Below are 20,394 nucleotides of genomic sequence, written 5' to 3' on the forward strand. Positions count from 1 at the left end.
AAATTCAAAAACTTTTGGCATTCCGGTAAAAAATGTAAATTCACGCACCACAGACAAAGTTTCTGTTTTTTGCACTTCACAAACCAAACAAACAATCTAATCATCCTAAAGGAAAATCTTGGCACATTATTTTGATAATACAATGGATTTGTACAAGGGTATAATTATTTTTGAAAAGTTTTAGGTTCCCCTCTATATTTTTTGTTTCTAAATTTTTTTAAAGCACACAACATAAATAAAATGACTCTTTAAAACTTCCGGGTTGTCTCCCTTGCAGCGCTTTCTTTAAAGCCATTAAGCTAGGCATAAAGTGCTCAAGTAATGGATCCACCCGGATCCCAAGGCATATCAAAGCCAATTTTAATTAACAATGATTTGTAATTTAGTATTGAGCACAAGGCAACATATATCATGCAACAACGAAGTCTAACTCTCTTCCTATGCGTTGGCATGTCATAAAAGAACAATTCATGCACATCAAGTAAAGGCCAATGCATAGTATAAATAGTTTCTTGCAATTTTATCGTATTGGAAACATGGAGAGGTGGAGATGTAGTTCCTATCTCATAATAATTGCAATTAGGAGCAGCAAGAACATGCATATTATATCTATCAAAATCATCATGTGTAGTGGTAAAACGCAGCCCATCAATATAATCCTTAATAAGCGCAAACTTCTCCAATATAGTGTAGTTTGGAGAATTCAAAAAGATAATAGGATTACCATGTGTGTGTGCAATAGCAACAATTTCATTCTTAGCATAAGTAACTATACCAAGTTCATCTCCATAAGCATAATTCATATTGGCATCATGGCCACAAGCATAGCAAGCATCAATTTCATCAAAAAGGGATAATTCAAACGGATTCAAGGGATCATAGCAATTATCATAGCATTCATCCTTCGGTAAACACGAAGGGAAACTAAACAATGTATGAGTTGAAGAGTTACTCTCATTAGAAGGTGGGAACGGGTAGCTAATCCGCTCTTCCTTCTTTTGTTCTTCGCTCTCCTCATCATCTTTTCATCCAATGAGCTCACAATGTCATCAATTTCTTCTTCCATAGATTCCTACATAATATTAGTCTCTTCTTGGACAGCTGATACTTTCTCAATAAACTCATTAATATCAGCATTATATTCATAATTCTCATAGAAATATTTAAGTATAGCATAATTTTCAGGTATGTAAATAGCATCATCAAAATCTTCAAAATTTTCAAACAAAGATTCAATTTCATAAGCACCCTTTTTGTTCCACATCATAGTAAGCATATATATACCATTAGCATAAGAAGCCAAGGTTTCATCATCATTAAATTTACATGAAAAGGGAAGGTGTAGAGCCTTCATCCGAGAGCAACAAGTATAATCATATCTCAAGCATAAATTCCAAGCATACCAATGCAACATTTCAATTTGATCCCATAAATGTTTCCCTTTTTGAGTCAAGCAATAATCCCTGAAGTATTCATGTTGATCCAACGTGTCTCACCTTATCAAGTTGAATGGGGTTTTCTCAGGATTATCAAAGTAGTGTTTAATATTTTTCACATAACGAGCATCGAGGGTTTTAGGAGGTTCCCCATCTCCATGAGTAGCAAGTACACCTACTGTTTTTGGTATTTCATGTTCCATATCCATAACTAAAGATAGAGAACAACTTAGAACAACAAACAAAATCTACTTAGTGATAAAGCAAACAAGCACACATGAGAATATTCATCCCACACTATTGCTCCCCGGCAACGACGCCAGAAAAAGGTCTTGATAACCCACAACTATAGGGGATCAATTGTAGCCTTTCTCGATAAGTAAGAGTGTCGAACCCAATGAGGAGCTAAAGGTGGAAAGAATATCCCCTCTAGTTCTATCAACCACCAATACAACTCTACGCACGCTTAACGTTCACTTTACCTCGAACAAGTATGAAACTATAAGTAATTTTTAGGTGTGAAGGGATAAGTTTGTGAGATAATAAAGAACAAGTAAATAAAAGCTATGGGCTGTTTAGATAAATAAACAATTAAGTCAGTTTTAGTAGAGAGCTTTTTGCCATAAGAAAGTATTTGTCCCTAGGCAATCGATAACTAGACAGGTAATCATTATTGCAATTTTATATGAGAGAGAGGCATAAGCTAACATACTTTCTCTACTTGGATCATATGCACTTATGATTGGAACTCTAGCAAGCATCTGCAACTACTAAAGATCATTAAGGTAAAACCCAACCTTAGCATTAAAATATCAAGTCCTCTTCACTCCCATACGCAAACAACCTAATTACTCGGATATGTGCTTCTGTCACACGCCACCCACCATAAGCGAATCATGAACATATTGCAAACCCTACAACGGGACCCCTCACGCTTGCGCGACACGGAGAGCACCATAGGAAAGCACCAATAATAAAACATACAACTCAAACCAATCATGATCATCAATCAAACCATAGGACAAAACGGATCTACTCAAACATCATAGGATAGCCACATATCATTGGATAATGATATATAGCATTGAGCACCATGTTTAAGTAGAGATTACAACGGGTAAAAGAGAGGTTACACCACTGCATAGAGGGGGAGAGTTGGTGATGACAACGGCGAAGTTGTTGGTGTATATCCACGTCACAATGATAGCCATAGCAGCATTTTGGCGCCACTAGGAGAGAGGGGAGAGAGCCCCCTTCGTTCTTATTCTTCCTTGACCTCCCCGCTAGATGGGAGAAGGGTTTCCCCTCTGGTCCATGGCAGCGGAGGGGTGGGAGCCCCTCCGAGATTGGATCCATCTCTCTGTTTATCTTTTGGTTCGCGTTCTGTTTTCTGGCCTTTCACCATTTCTTAAATTCTCGGAGATCCGTAACTCCGATTTGGATGAAATTTTAACATGATTTTTATCCAGATATAAGCTTCCCTGCGGCCGAAGGACACCTCCAACTGACCTTCGGGGCGGCCACTAACATCCCAATTTTTATTAAATTTGGATGTTAATAGAATCATTCAATGCATATCATATTTCTTTGCATTTTGGAGTTTTTAAAATATTCAAATAATATTTTTTTCACTCGAGAAAAACAAATGAGAAGGGATAAGATGACTTCCTCAAAATATAAAAGAGTGGGAAATTTTATTTTGAATATTATTTGAAGTTTTGGAGTTTATTGGTATTTATTTTATTTGCAAAAAGTGCATTAATTGCATTAGGAAAATACTTTCAAAATGTTATGTGCTGAAGTTAATGTTCATTGGGCTCTAAATATTGTATAGTTATTTTAGAAATTATTGTGGAGTTTTTATTAATTCATTTCAATTATTTAGGGCCACTTTAGTCTTTGGTTTAAAAAACAACGCACACACTCACCCGCCTGGACCTAAACCAGTTCGGCCGAGGGACGCGCGGGCTCACCCAGCCGCACCAGGCCAGCCCGACCACCGGCCGAAAACAGCCCAAGGCCCAGCCCTGCACCCGATTAGCCTAGGCGCCGGTCGCCCGCCCGATCTCACCCCTCGCTCGCCTCCTCTCGCTCCCGCTGCTAGGCAGGCCCCGCTCATCAGCCCGTCCCCAACCACCCGCACCGCGCGGGATAAACATCCATGCCTCATCGCCCGCAACCGTCGGTCACCTCGCGCTCGGATAGAGCTTATCCGTAGCTCCCGTGCCCTCTGCCCTCGCCTATAAATGCCCCTACACCCCCTCTTCCAACCTTGCCGTCTCGCTTCATCCCACGCCGCTCACAACCGCCGCGCTGCCCATTCGCATCTTGCCGGAGCCGCGCAACTCGCCAGAGCATTTCGTCGCCCGTAGACCACTCCGATCCTCCCATTTTCTGTATTTTTTTCTTATCTCACCGAGGCGCATTGGTTTGACATAATTTTTTCCCCTAGGTCCCGTCGGAGCCGCCACACCGTCGACGCCGGAGCCGCCGGAGCACCGAGGCCCGTCGTCTTCGCCTCGCCCCATCCCGATGCCGCCAACAAACGCCGACACCATCTTCATGATGCCCTCGACGTGCCGCACCTCCCCGTCGACGAGGACCACCGCAGCCGCCGGCCCCTCCGTCACCAATGCCGCGCCGCCGTCTGCATCGTCACCGGCCACCACCACCACCCACCGTGAACCACCACCCCACCCTCGCCTGTTCGATCTACCATGGACGAGCCGCCACGTGGCCAGGGGCTTGTTTGTGATGACTTCTTTCTTTGTTTAGTCCGTGTAATTAGCAGATTAGTCCCTGAACTTCGAGTAGCCACAACTTTTTAACCGTAGATCCAAACTCGATGAAACCAACGGAAAATTCTTCGTCATGTTTAGATCTATCCAATGGTAACCTTTTTGCAAACTTTTGTGAGATACAAATTTGAATTTATTCAGATTCGACTTCGAACTTCAAATGGCCATATCTCCCAAACCGAAGGTCCGATTAGGTTGTTTCTTTTTGCATTCTATCACCGTAGCCAAACCCTATCACATGGACCTTTGTCACAATAATTTTCACACACTAGAATCTGCCCTTTATTATTTTTACTAGTATGCATAGTATGCACTGTAGTACACATCACTTTTTGAACCATAGGCCTATATTGTTTTGCACTTAATATTTTCATGCTAGTTAAGTGTGTTGTTTGTTCATTTGGTTTTTTCAAGACTTTTGGTTTGCATGTTTCTTCTCGGTTCTCAGAAATGCTTGTTTATCTTCTTTGTGATAGATTGCCCGAAGTGCGAAGCAGAATATTAGTCTTTAGAATTCAACCAGCAGTACCAAGGCAAGTTGCATCTTGATCATGTTCATTACCTATGTTTTTATTATGCACTTAGTTCCTTGTGGTAGGACTGCATGGTAGGAATTGATGCCGCATGACTATGCTTTTCATCCAGTAGTTCATTGAGGTAGGTCTGAACCATCTAACATTGTCGCCATCATTTTACATTATGTTGCTTCGCTAAGTAGACGTGGATTGGGGAGTGATCATTGTAAAGTTTGAGTGACAATTTAGTAAATAGGACCTAAGATAATTAATGAACTACCTAGGCGGAAACTTGTTGGAAGGGTGGTGAAGTACAGTGGGGCACGCATGGGAAATCCATGGTGGTGCACCACTAGTGGACCATCCGCTCAGGCTCAAAGAGATCAATCGTATTCTCATGTCTAGAAGCTTACGTGTGCAGCCACAAGCCAATATGGGCTCTGGCTTAGTTGAGTAGTTAGTGTGACCCCTTCCGGGGTGGGCTAGCAGACATAGAATGATGTAGGTGAACCGGCCTATCCGTGGGTTAAGGGGGAACATTTTCGAAAGACTATGTCTTGATCTTCCGATCATGGAGATGGTCGAGTCTTGTGGGGAAAAGTGCGCAACCTCTGTAGAGTGCCAACCTAATCGATTAGTCGTGTCCCCAATTACGGACAACTTGAGCATCTAGTAGTGGAAATGCTAGGAGATCTCCTCACCTTTAATTAAATAGTTGGGTTTAAATGAAACTTGGGAATGGATGGAGTTGGGTTTGCCAACTCATCGTATGCAAATGTGTAGTGGTAGAATAACATCTTTCCTAATAGGGAAAAACTAGCTTTATGCAAAAACTAAACTTAGAGCTTTCCACCAACAAAATTGCATGTACAAGTAGGTTGATTACACTTATGATGTGACTTGCCAGTACATTCAATGTGCTGACCTATATGGTTGCAACTTATCACACTGCAGATATATCCGACGAGGATTAAGGTGCGATAGGTCGATGTTCTACACTCAACCTTGCTCATGGAGTTGGACTCATTTACTACTTTGCTTCCACAGTATTTGCTTATTGGCTCTATGCCCTATTTTGTAATAAATGTATTGCTCCTGCACTATCGATGTAATAAAGAGATGTGTGTTATTTCTATTATTTCATCGAGTATTGTGTGTGCTAGCAAGTCGATCCAGGGACTAGCATGGTAAGCACAGAGACGTCGACTCTTACTGAGTCGGGTCGCTACAAGATGGTATCAGAGCACATGTTGACTGTAGGATGCGACCCCTAGAAAATGGAAAAGCCATAGGATAAAAACTATATTTGTCACTTTCCCTATATATCCTTTGGTCTTGTACCTTATATGCTTCGGTACTAATTTCTTCTCTCTTTCAAAATGTAGATGTCATCCATCCTTGTTGAGTTCGAGCAGCCCGATGAGAGCATGCCCTTTGGACGGCAGCTGGTGAAGATCGTGAAGCACCTGAAGATTGGGCTTCCCACATTCACTGGAACCTTCACAGCCACCCTACCCGAGGAGACACATTGGAGGATCGATGCTCATATCCCCGGATGCATCCTGGAAAACTGCACCAAGCCCATTGATTTCCATCTGGATACTGCAACATGGGGCTTGGGCAGGGGTATCGCTGCTCACATTGCTCTCGAACGCATTCGGGAGGTGTATGACGAAGACCTCAAGAGGACCTCCTTCATGATGTACGGACGCCGCGGCGCAAATGGAGATCTGGTGCGTACCCTGGAGGACGAGACTATAGCATCCAGTATCCAGGACATGGAGGAGAATCGCATGATGGAGCTGGAGCTGTCCGACAACATGATCGTCATCAAGAACCTCATGACCCGCAAGGCCGAGCTAGAGGAGGATCTCCAGGACGCTCACATCGAGCACGAGGGAGAGCTGGACACACTGCAGGAGAAGATCGATGACATGAAGCTTGAGCTTGAGGAGGCCGAGGAGAAGCTGGATGAGGGAGAAAACATCCATGAGGATCACTCGTATGGTGCGTATGTCAGCCAGGAGAGGGACCAAAATGATGAGCTCGGAGATGACGACACGGAGAGTGATGCAAGGACACCCGATGTCGACATGGTTGACTGGTCCTCATCTGATGAGAGTTAGATTTTATACCACCATGAGAGTTTAGAAATTCAATTTCGTTATCCGATTAGTTTATTTCATCTGTAAGACCTTGTCAAATCTTGTGACATGGCTTAACTTAGGTTTGATTATTCATGCGAACCTCTTTGTTTCAAATTGAATTGGAGTGGTTTGAAGTTTTATTGCTATTATGTGCATATGGGTAGTGTGATTTTACTCACTAGGCCTTATTCTATTCTAACTCCTCATCCAGTCTAAACCCATCAGATGCCTCCAAGACGTGACCCCGGATTCAACTTTCCGCCGGAGCTCGCGCAATTGATCCAGCAGCAGAATGCTCTTATGCAGATGCTCATTCAGAACCAGAACCACAACAACAACAACCCACCACCGCCACCCCCAGTTGACAGTCTTACCCATTTTCTGAAGCTGAACCCACCCACGTTCTCCAGCAGCACGGAGCCGATTGTCGCAGATGACTGGCTTCGCAAGATAGGAAGGGAGCTGTCCATGGCAGGATGCAATGATACTGAGAAGGTGAAGTTTGATGCCCACCAGCTGGATGGACCAGCAGCTGCTTGGTGGGAGAACTACACCACCACATACCCCATGGAGAATGTGACTTGGACGTAGTTCCAGCAGTCGTTCCGCACTGCTCATGTCTCAGCGGGAGCCATGAGTCTGAAGAAGAAGGAGTTCCGCAGCTTGCGCTAGGGAGGACGCACGGTATCTCAGTATGTTGATGAGTTCAGTAAGTTGGCCCGTTACGCCCCAGAGGACTTGGCCACTAATGCAGCCAAGCAGGAGAAGTTTCTAGAGGGACTGAATGATGAGTTGGGAGTTTAGTTGACTGTGGCGACCTTTGTGAACTATCAGGAGCTGGTTTATAAGGCTACCATTCTCGAAGGCAAGCGCCAATAGATGGAGAATTGTAAGAGGAAGTACGGTCATGGGAAGTATAACTCTGGAGTTCAACAGAAACCCCGCTACAGCCCGTACTCAGGAAGTTCTGGATCAGGCACTAGCAAGTTTGGAGGGAATCACCATAACCATGGAGGCCACATTCATCATGGAGGAAATGGACACAACCACCATGGTCACAAGCATGGCAATGGCAATGGCAATGGAGGAAATGGCAATCAGCAGCATTTCAACTCTTCTACACCGATGAAGAAGGATCTGAGTCACATCACCTGCTTCAAGTGCAAGAAGATAGGTCACTACTCCAATGACTGTCCTGAGGCGCAGAATGGAAATGGAAATGGCAATGGGAATTCTGGAGGCAAGAAGCCCAACCCTTTCACTAAGGGGCATGTGAATCATGTCAATGTGGAAGAGGTTTATGAGCAGCCTGACGCAGTGATTGGTAAGTTCTTGGTTAATTCATTTCCAGCACTCATTCTTTTTGACACTGCTGCATCGCATTCATTCATATCAAGGGGATTTGTGGATAAACATAAGTTGCCTACCATAGCTCTTAAGTCACCCATTCTAGTGAGTTCCCCAGGAGCCGAGTCTATGGCTAGTCAGAGATGTTTCCAATTGCCTTTGAACATAGGGGGGCATGTTTTTCCCACAGATATGATTATAGTAGAGTCGCAAGGGTTGGGTGTAATCCTAGGGATGGATTGTATGTCCAAGTATGAGGGAAACATTGATTGTGCTAGTAGATCGATTCTTCTCACCACCCCAGAGAAGAAGAGGATCAAGTATGTATCCGGGCTTAAGCCTAAGAGAACTCAGGTGAACACTCTTATGGGAGTTGTCCAGGAAGAAGTACCAGTGGTGAAGGATTATCCCAATGTATTTCCGGAAGAGCTACCGGGTATGCCGCCAGATCGGGAGGTTGAGTTTTTGATTGAGTTGCTGCCAGGTACAGGACCTATCTCCAAGAGGCCGTATCGGATGCCCGCTAACGATTTGGAGGAAGTCAAGAAACAAATTAAGAAGTTGTTGGAGAATGGGTATATTCGCCCGAGTTCATCACCTTGGGGAGCCCAGTACTCTTAGTGGAGAAGAAGGATGGAACCTTGAGGATGTGTGTGGACTACCGCTCTTTGAACAAGGTGACCATCAAGAACAAGTATCCCCTGCCTATGATCAATGACTTGTTTGACCAGCTAGAAGGAGCTAGTGTTTTCTCCAAGATCGATCTTCGATCGGGTTATCACCAATTGAAGATCTGTGAGAAGGATAGACCCAAGACAACTTTTACCACAAGGTATGGGCTTTATGAGTATACAGTCATGTCCTTTGGTTTGACTAATGCCCCTGCCTATTTTATGAGCATGATGAACAAGGTATTCATGGAGTTCTTGGATAAGTTTGTTGCGGTATTCATTGATGACATATTGGTTTACTCCAAGAATAAGGAGGAACACGCCGAACATCTGCGCTTAGTTTTGGAGAAGCTCAGAGAACATCAACTTTATGCCAAGTTCAGCAAGTGTGAGTTTTGGCTCAAGGAAGTCGGATTCCTTGGAAATGTAGTGTTAGGTGAAGGGATTGCAGTGGACCCTACCAAGGTAGGGTCAGTCACAGAATGGAATGCACCCACCATAGTTGGCGAGATTCGTAGTTTCCTTGGACTTGCAGGATATTACCGGAGATTTATTGAAAATTTCTCCAAGATTGCAATGCCCATGACAACATTGTTGAAGAAGGACACCAAGTTCGTTTGGACTGAAGAGTGTGAAGCCAGCTTTCAAGAGTTGAAGAAGCGTTTGGTTACAGCCCCAGTGCTAATCCTGCCTGACGTACACAAGGACTTTCAGGTGTATTGTGATGCTTCACATCAGGGACTTGGAGGTGTTCTTATGCAAGAGGGAAAGGTGGTAGCTTATGCTTCATGACAGCTTCGACCTCATGAGTTGAACTATGCCACACATGATTTGGAGTTGGCAGCTGTAGTGCATGCACTCAAGACATGGAGAGACTATCTTATTGGGAATCGTTGTGATGTTTACACGGATCACAAGAGTTTGAAGTATATCTTCACACAGAAGGAGTTGAATCTCAGGCAAAGGAGATGGTTGGAACTTATAAAGGATTATGACATGAGTCTGCATTATCATCCAGGAAAAGCCAATGTTGTGGCAGATGCTTTGAGCCGTAAGAGTTATGTTAATACCCTTACAATAGGAGGTTTACCTCAGGAGTTATGTGATGAGCTTAGAGACCTACAGTTGGAAATAGTTCCCAGAGGTTATGTTGCCGCACTCGAGGTGCAGTCCACCTTGTTGGGAAGAATCATAGAAGCCCAAAAGTTGGACCAAGGTATTGTTGAGATCAAAGAAATGATGAGCAAAGGGAAAGCAGAAGGATTCCGTGAGGATGAACATGGAACCATATGGTTTGAGCAACGGGTTTGTGTACCCAATGACCCGGAGATCAGGAAGTTGATTCTTCAGGAGGCTCACGACTCACCATATTCGATACACCCAGGCAACAGCAAGATGTATTTGGACTTGAAGGAAAGTTTTTGGTGGGCCGGTATGAAGAGAGAAATTGCCGAGTATGTGGCAATATGTGATGTATGTCAGAGAGTAAAGGCAGAACATCATAAACCAGTGGGATTACTTCAGTTGTTGCCGATACCTGATTGGAAATGGGATAAACTTGGTATGGACTTTATCACAGTGTTACCCAGGACCCGTTCAGGTTATGATTCCATTTGGGTGATAGTTGGTCGTTTGACCAAGGTTGCTCACTTTCATTCCAGTGATGACCACCTATACAAGTGCTAAGCTGGCAAAGATAGATATGACCAGGATCGTATGTCTGCATGGAGTTCCGAGGAGCATCGTATCAGATAGAGGACCACAATTTACCTCAAAGTTTTGGAAACGGTTACACGAAACTTTGGGTACCAGGCTAGAGTTCAGTATAGCCTTCCATCCGCAGACTGATGGGCAGACAGAGAGAGTCAATCAGATTCTGGAGGACATGTTGAGAGCTTGTGTGCTAGACTATGGGTCTAGTTGGGATGATAACTTACCCTACGCAGAGTTCTCGTACAACAACTTCTACCAAGCCAGTTTGCAGATGGCCCCTTTCGAGGCATGATACATCTCTGTCGTATCTACTTTTCCAAACACTTTTGCCCTTGTTTTGGACTCTAACTTGCATGATTTGAATGGAACTAACACGGACTCGCGCTGTTTTCAGCAGAATTGCCATGGTGTTATTTATGTGCAGAAACAAAAGTTCTCATAATGACCTGAAACTCTACGGAGATTATTGTTGGAAATAATAAAAAATATTGGCAAAGAATCAAGGCTAGGGGGCCACACCCTAGCCACGAGGGTGGGGGCGCGCCTGCCCCCCTATGCGTGCCCCCTACCTCGTGGGCCCTCTAGAGCTCCACCGACGTCCATCTTGACTCCATATATTCGTATTCAAGGAGAAAAAATTAATAAGAAGGATTCATCATGTTCTACGATACGGAGCCGCCGCCAAGCCCTAAACTCTCTCGGGAGGGCTGATCTAGAATCCGTTCGGGGCTCCGGAGAGGGGAATCCGTCGCCATCATCATCATCAACCTTCCTCCATCACCAATTTCATGATGCTCATCGCCCTGTGTGAGTAATTCCATCATAGGCTTGCTGGACGGTGATGGGTTGGATGAGATTTATCATGTAATTGAGTTAGTTTTGTTAGGGTTTGATCCCTAGTATCCACTATGTTCTGTGATTGATGTTGCTGTGACTTTGCTATGCTTAATGCTTGTCACTAGGGCCCGAGTGCCATGATTTCAGATCTAAACCTATTATGTTTTCATGAATATATGTGAGTTCTTGATCCTACCTTGCAAGTCTATAGTCACCTACTATGTGTTATGATCCGACAACCCCGAAGTGACAATAATCGGGACCACTTCCGGTGATGACCGTAGTTTGAGGAGTTCATGTATTCACTATGTGTTAATGCTTTGGTATGGTACTCTATTAAAAGGAGGCCTTAATATCCCTTAGTTTCCACTAGGACCCCGCTGCCACGGGAGGGTAGGACAAAAGATGCCATGCAAGTTCTTTTCCATAAGCGCGTATGACTATATTCAGAATACATGCCTACATTACATTGATGAATTGGAGCTAGTTCTGTGTCACCCTAGGTTATGACTGTTACATGATGAACCACATCCGGCATAATTCTCTATCACCGATCCATTGCCTACGAGCTTTCCATATATTGTTCTTCACTTATTTACTTTTCCGTTGCTATCGTTATCATCGCTACAAAATACCAAAAACATTACTTTTGCTACCATTACTTTTGTTATCGTTACCTTTTGCTACCATTACCACTATCATCTTACTTTGCTACTAAAAACTTTGCTGCAGATACTAAGTTTCCAGGTGTGGTTGAATTGACAACTCAGCTGCTAATACTTGAGAATATTCTTTGTCTCCCCTTGTGTCGAATCAATAAATTTGGGTTGAATACTCTACCCTCGAAAATTGTTGTGATCCCCTATACTTGTGGGTTATCACGACTATTTTCTGGCGCTGTTGCCGGGGAGCATAGCTCTATTCTTTGAGTCACTTGGGATTTATATCTTCTTATGATTATGAAGAACTTGAGAGATCCAAAAACCAAGATTTATCCCTCAACTACGAGGGGAGGTAAGGAACTGCCATCTAGCTCTGCACTTGATTCATCTTCTGTTTTGAGTAAGCTTGCGACACCTAAACCTGCTTCTGCTATTAATTCTGATATGTCGCATATTATTGCACTACAAAAAAATACACTTCCGTGATGATACGTGTTTGTCACAGTAGGTCGCGTTTTCTGTCATGCGTGTACATCCATGACAAATTTATGACAGAATCAAGATAGTCATACATGTGCTGTCGTAGAAGTGTTCCATGACATTGCTAAAATTATCATCACGGAAGTGTCCACTTCCATGACGATAAATCGCGCATCATAGAAGTGCTTTCGTCAAGGGTGACCGACACATGGCATCCACCGTAACGGAACGCCGTTAAGCTATCGGGTTAGGTTTTGGATCCGGTAACCCGTTAACAGCCCCGACCAATGGGGATTTTCCACGTGTAAAATCATCATTGGCTGGAGGAAACACGTGTCGGCTCACCGTTGGGACAGATGTCATCCGCTCATTGGACCGAAGGCGCCTATGATACGGCGACACGTGGCACGGCCCAACAGAGGCCCATTCCTGTGAAAAGGCCGGCCCGTTTGACTTGGTCAAAAGGTGGCGGGCCGGCCCACGGAAAGCCTGTTAACGGCCTGTTCGCATATAGCCCATTTACAGCCCGCTAACCCAGGGCCCGTTACGCCCTATCCGAATTAGGCCCAGTAGCGTCATCTGGGCCGTCCAATATGATTCAGCCCGTTTTAACTTCCGGCCCATGTGTGGCCCATGACTTCTTTCGGCCCATATGAGGACCTTTGTAACTCTTGGCCCATTAACGGCCCGTGGTGAAACTGGCCCGTAATGAACAGTGTATCACTTTATACCCATTAACGGCCCGTTATTCCATTGGGCCGTTTCCAGCCCAAGTTATCTTTCGGCCTTCTCAGGGCCCATTGATTCTTGGGATCATTTGCAGCATTCGGTTACATACAGCCCGTTACTGTCATTTTCTGCTTGTGGGCCAAATTCAGCCCGTCGTTACAGTCGGCCCGTTTGCGGACCGTTAATACGTTGGGCCGTTTTCATGTAAAAAAACCCGTTGGGCTGTTTCATAGAGTTATCAAATACGGCCTATTAGCGGCCCGTTATGGTCCATGAATAGTACGGCCCATGTTGGCGAAATGATGATATGCCCCGTAGAAGGCCCATGGATCCTACGGCCCGTATGAGGCCCATGGATAGTACGGGCCGTAGAAGGCCCATGGATCGTACGGCCCGTAGAAGGCCCATGGACCCTACAGCCCGTAGAAGGCCCATGGACCCTAAGGCCTGTATAGAAGGCCGATGGATCATACGGCCTACAGGAGGCCCATGGTTACAACAGTCCGTGTGTTGCCATGATTATTTTGGCCTAGTTACCAAAAATAGGCTATTGTGGCCACTAGAAAAAAACAGAAAAAGAACTGCAGTGACTACAAGCAAACAACTAAACAAGACAATAAGGAAATAAATAAGCAAGCAATTAACGCTAGCCTATTACCGCTATTACACATATTACATCCACTGGGCATCAAAGTTCGCCACCAGTGCAAATATAGGGAACAAAGCAGCACATTACATACACTGGCCGTCAAAATTGGCCACCAGTGCAAATAAACGCGGCAGCAAAACAAGAGCATAACTGAAACAACTTCGGAAGAGCTCAAGAAACGTTATCCTGGGTATCCACCATGCTGGCAATAAGCTTAGCAAGCTGATTAGCTTTGTCCTGTTTGGCGCTAAAATCCTCCAACGCTTGTTGTTGCACCAGAAAGTATGCATCCGAATGCTCCAGGGACTTCCGCAGTCCTTCCACTTCTTGTCGCAGCACAGCTGATCGATGTCTTTAAGCTTGTAGTTGAGACTCAAGAAACCGAACTGATTCAGATAGTGAGTTTGAATATCTTGTGCAAGCGGTAGTGGCCAGTAACTCGAACACTAAACCAAGACAGGACTTTGGGGTTGTCTCTTGTCTTCAAGATAGTCTTCCTTAGCTGTTTTATCAGCTTTGTTGGAGACCAACAAGGATGTGTCACTATCCTGGACCTTATCTGCATTACTTCCTTTACAATTGCTTAATAAGGCACTCTTCCCCAATATTCTGTCGGCATTCTAAAAGAAGAAACAAGCAGACACATAACAAGTTTAGCATGTACTAGTATATGAAACTCATTTCGGTGAATCAGTTCATTAGTAAGGTGGACAGGGTTAAACTACCAAGTCTTCTATTGTCAAGTACTAGTACATAATAAAAGCATCAAACAAACATATATCTATGTCCTATGGTCACTGCATTGTCTTGCCAAATCAAAATAGAGACACGGTTCAAATCATATCAGTTCAAGACAAAGCAGCAGTGAAAGAATACAAAGCGTCGGAAACAACACGGCACAACAAGATTTCAGATGGGTACCACGGGTCTACATGTACAACAACACTATTGGCTCTGTTGTGATGCTAGTAATGTGCATGATATGAAAGTCAACTGTATACACAATTGAAATTGAAATCAACAAAGCTATTGATAAGAGCAAACCTGTTAATGAAACATGCGTGAACATACCTGATGTGCACAATTGCAGTTTCGATTGGATCCTTCAATTTAAAAATAAGTTTGTATGAGTAAATACAGTGATACAAGAACAAAGCAATCATAGTTAAAAAAAGGCGCGCCTAAGCAAGCGCTAAAGCGCGCCTAGGCTCTAGGCGTTGGCAAAACGCATTGCACATAAATACGCATAATCTATGCATAACTGCGCATAAGCATGCGCTTTGGTCAATAAAGCGCAAGGCGGTGGCAAAACGCACAATTAACGCCTAGCGCTTTTTTGAACTATGATAGCAATGGAATCTTAAATTAGAATAGTTGTTCTTCGGGTTTAGGCACTTGTTCTACATGAACATAGTACAGTAAGATGCAAGAATATAATACTTAAAAATAGAAAATGAGCTCATGGACCTTACCACATTCTTGGTTCGGGACCATTACAGAACTAGGTGTTCCCAGTCATCGTCCAGTAAATGTGCCTCAGGAGAACGTAAGGGAATTTGATGAGTTTGTTTGCCGGTGAAATATGTTTTCTTCAGGTAATTCCGATACTGCCACCAAGAATTCTTGAAGATAGCAGAGGTATTAGCACAGGTTACCTCATCCTAAGTTTCCAAATCGGTCCTTCTCTATAGAGAAAAATGGGAAAATTTGCTGTATTATACCCATCATGGAGGTAGGATGTATGGGACGAAGCAAAGTAACTGCCATGAATAACATTACTTACACATAACTCCTGGACAAACACTTGCAACTGGCATTTTCCTTCATCTTCAGTATAATATTTCCAAGATGGGAAGATATGCACATACGATTTAACAACATCAAATGTGATAGATGCTAAACTACGACTAGCTGGTTGTGCTTCCTCCACAGGAATAGGCGTACTAACTGGTGGAGTTGGGGTTCGCCGTGATAGTACTGGCCCTTTGGGCACTGGAGCTGCCTTACTAACTGCTCTTGTTTGGGAGCTCTGTGGTGGAGATAGTGTTGTGTCAACAGGAACTGGGTTACTATCGGCTGGGGTTGGGGTTAGATTGGGTGAAGCTGGTTCTCTGTCCATCGCAGCAGGGGTACAATTTGGGAGAGTTTGGGTTATGTGTGGTAGGGCTGGTTCTTGTGCATGTACAACCGGAGTGTTATCTACACCAAGAGGTAGCACTGTTTTATTTGAAGACCGTGTTTTTAGTCCGCTAGATACTAGCATCACCCGCTCCAATTCAAATGGCTGATAAACAGGAAACATAGTTGAATGTACAAACATTGTATGAGAGACAGATGCAATAGATAGTGTGGAAAAAAGAGGGCATGAAATAGTTGACATGTATATTGTTTAACTAAAACGGATAGCATGACATAATTTCACATATATGTTGTCTATCTAAACTGGATAGCATAGCATAACATAATTCAAAGATATGATGAATAACTAAACAGGATCGCATGACATAATTCACCTACATGTTATCTAAGTAATCAGGATCGCATCATTTAATTCACATATGTGATTTATATGCTAAACAGAGGGCATTTGATATGATGTCTGAACTAAGAACATGGTGTTGAATATTGTGTATATGATGTCTAAACTATGCAATGCAAGACACCGTATGCATGATATGAGCAGTATAACCGTGCCAAGTTAGAGCATACACCTCAGTGGGGGAATAGGACTGGTCATCTGTCTCTGAATCCATCTCTGAGGAGCTATCGGGACCCAACAAGAGATCTGCTTCGACAGGTAGCACTGTCTGCTCTGAAGGCCTTGTTTTCACTCCAGATTTTTCCATCTCCCACCCAAATGGCTGATTCACAGGAAGAGTAGTTTAATGTACAAACATTGTCGACAAATGGAAATGTAATGAAGAAAAGGATGGGCAAGATATCATTCAAATATATGATGCCTGGTTAAACAGGATGGCATTGCACATTTCACATATATTATGGCTGGCTAAAAGACATGAGACTGCATAATTCCCATATATGATATAGAAACTAAACAGGTGGCATTACAGAACATGTCTAAACTAAGCAGATGACATATATGATGTCAAAAGTAGGCACTGCAAGGCAACATATGCATGATATGACTAACATCATCATGCCAAGGTAGAGCAAACACCTTGGGGGTAAATAGGAGTGGTCAGCGGCGTTTGAATCCGCCTCAGAACAGATATCTTCCTCTGGATTACAATCTAGAGAGGGGTGGGGAGGGTTTGCCATTGAACCCACCATGGAGCGATGTCTGCATGACATTGTATTGTCACGCAAAACTCTTCTCTTTTTCTCTACATGTTCAGCATGACTGTGTACAATATCTGACATGCATACGGAAAAAATATGGTGAGATTATGTAAGGAGAGCATGCAGAAATTTAGAGTGATGGTAACAACCAGTGGATCGACGTTTTTCCGTTGAACCAAAATAGCCCTAATGGATCGACGTGAATGTACAGTAATAAGTGATGCAACAAGTGTACAACCTCTTTGCCATAGCCATGTCGACCTCAGCATCATTGGGTTGGCCGCTGGAGCAGTTGAGGCAGAGGTGGCTGTCGGAGGTGTGGAGGAAGATCTGAGGAATCTGTAGACGGCGTCCAGGGCACTGCTCTGTTGTGATGGATCGTTCTGTCATTGGAAAAGCTCCAGTAAGCCGTAAGACGTCAAGGCTGAAGCAGCACAAGACAGACATCGTCAATCTCAAGTGGGATTCTAATAGCATCTCCAATAGATGATGTAAAATGTATGTAAAATTAACATCACCAAAAACCACCTGACTACAACAGATGAGGTAAAAACTGTTGACTCTGAACTTAACTATCAAAACTGAAATTTACTATGGAATCTGAATGCTACTGTCAAAACTGAACGCAATGGTAGCAGAGAGGCACTTGACATGTAGTTTAGGGAGGGCCTGCAGTTCATCTTCAACCTGCACCCCCTGAGCCACCAGCCACCACCGGCCGAACCGCCGGCCCCAGCGCCACCTCGCCGCCCTGAAACAACTCAGCACCGCCGCCCCGGCCAACCCTCTAGGCCCCCACCCCTACCCTGAACACTAAGATATATAGTGGGGTACCTCTCTGGCGAGTCCCCGTCCACGCTGTGGGTGGTTCTTCCTTAACTCCGGCGAGCCCCCAACCCCTGAAAATCGACTGACCCAAAAGTCGATTCAGTCGACTGAAGTGTGGCTTAATCGGAGCAGAGCAGCAGCACGACCGAGGGGAAGAGCAGCAGCAGCAGCTGGGCGAGCAAGCGATCGAACGAGAGCCGGAGCAGCAGCAGCAGCGCGAGCGAGCGAGAGCCAGAGCAGCAGCAGGAGATCCGGCTGGTATGGACGCCACCGCCGAAGGGGCCTCGCACTGGGGGAGAGCCGCCGTGGAGCTGTCGCTTGCGGCGCCGGCTTCAAGGTAGCCGCTCCATGGGGGTGCGGGATGGAGCACCGTCGGCGCCGGGAGGTCGAGTTAAGGAGAAGGTGCGATGCGATGAGTGTACATCCTCTTTGGTGGCGCCGAGTAGGCCTCGGCTTCGTCCGAGGAGTCGGTGAGGATGTTGCGGTTCTGGTGGAGCAGGTTAAGGCGGCGCTGTGGGGATGGAGCAGCCGCGATAGACGAGGCGATCGTCGGAGCAGCTTCTTGGGGGTGGAGGACGGGGCAGCTGAACCGGCGGGACGGCGAGATGGATGACAGATCCTCATCCGGGGAGGTGGATGAGGGACGTCGAGCTGTTGCGGTGGACGACATCGTCGGGGAAGAGGCTCCGGCTGGGCAGCGGTGACGTGGCGAACGGAGGAGGGTGGGGTTTCGCGGCTGGAGCGGAGAGGTTATGGCGGCTTGGGATTTCGAATGGCGAAAAGGGGGCGATGGGAGGGGGTGAAGCATGACATGGGGATGCACTTGTCCAAAATGTAGGGTGTGTTGCAAAAGTACCCCCCACCGATTTGAACTAGCGGCCCTTTCAGCTCAGGGTTAGAAGGGGGATTTCGCATGTCGGGATTTGGCAGCTGGAGGGAGTTTTCGCGCGCGTTGTAATTTCGGGATAGCAAGGCGCGGGTTGTGAAGGTGCCAGTTTTGGGAGCACGATATCTGAATTTTCGGGATATAACAAGACGCGGGTTGAATTTTAGGGACAAGCCTAACGTGTAGTAATATTGTACTTGTACGTACCCAATCAATTCGCAGTTCCCTCAACCAAAAAGAAAACAAAAAAATAAAACTATTCACACCACACAAAGAGAGAGTCTTGCCCCGTTTTACTATACAAATGCTATTCAAAGCTACTCCCTCCTTCCATCTATATAGGGCCTAATGCGTTTTTCGATGCTAACTTTGACCAAATATTAGAGCAATGATATATGACATGCAACTTACACAAAGCACACCGTTAAATTCGTCTGTGAAAGGTTCTTTCAATGATATAATTTTCACATTATGCATGTCATGTACTATTAATCTTGTCAATAGTCAAAGGCGGTCTTAAAAATATCATTACGCCCTATATAGATGGAAGGAGGGAGTATGAATCCATGTTATGTCCGATTAAATTTTTTCGCTTGCTGTATAATGCATGTAACCTACTCATACCAACATTTTAGTGCATTCCAAATGTCTATACTACCGCTGCAATTCGAACTAAATTTGAATTCGTTTCTCTATTTCAACAAGAATCTACAATCATGATTGTTGCCAACTTCAACCATCATAGTTTCCTTGCTATCCGCTAGATATAAATCGGACGGCCTATAATGCAGGATGGCAGGCACACCATCATCAACAACTCCGTTTTTTTATAAGAGTGGAGATAAAATATATTAAATGTAGTATAACATGTTCATAACCACACCATGTGTATCACCGTTATATATATTCACACATGCATCGGTTTGAAACACTATGATAACTTCTTCAAATATCCGAATTCGCTTTTTATAATGAAGTATATATGATCTCTATTCGTCTTTTACACCCACACAACCCTCTTATCTTTGTAGCTAGCGCTAACTTTCTCTTGTGCATGCACACGTCCGCATCCCTCTCACCTGTTGGAAATATGCCCTAGAGGCAATAATAAAAGCATTATTATTATATTTCCTTGTTCATGATAATTGTCTTTATTCATGCTATAATTGTGTTATCCGAAAATCGTAATACATGTGTGAATAACAAACACCAACATGTCCCTAGTAAGCCTCTAGTTGACTAGCTCGTTGATCAACAGATAGTCATGGTTTCCTGACTATGGACATTGGATGTCATTGATAACGGGATCACATCATTAGGAGAATGATGTGATGGACAAGACCCAATCCTAAACATAGCATAAGATCGTATAGTTCGTTTGCTAGAGTTTTCCAAT

Source organism: Triticum aestivum, chromosome 2A, assembly GCF_018294505.1.
Source record: "Triticum aestivum cultivar Chinese Spring chromosome 2A, IWGSC CS RefSeq v2.1, whole genome shotgun sequence".
NCBI lineage: Eukaryota > Viridiplantae > Streptophyta > Magnoliopsida > Poales > Poaceae > Triticum > Triticum aestivum.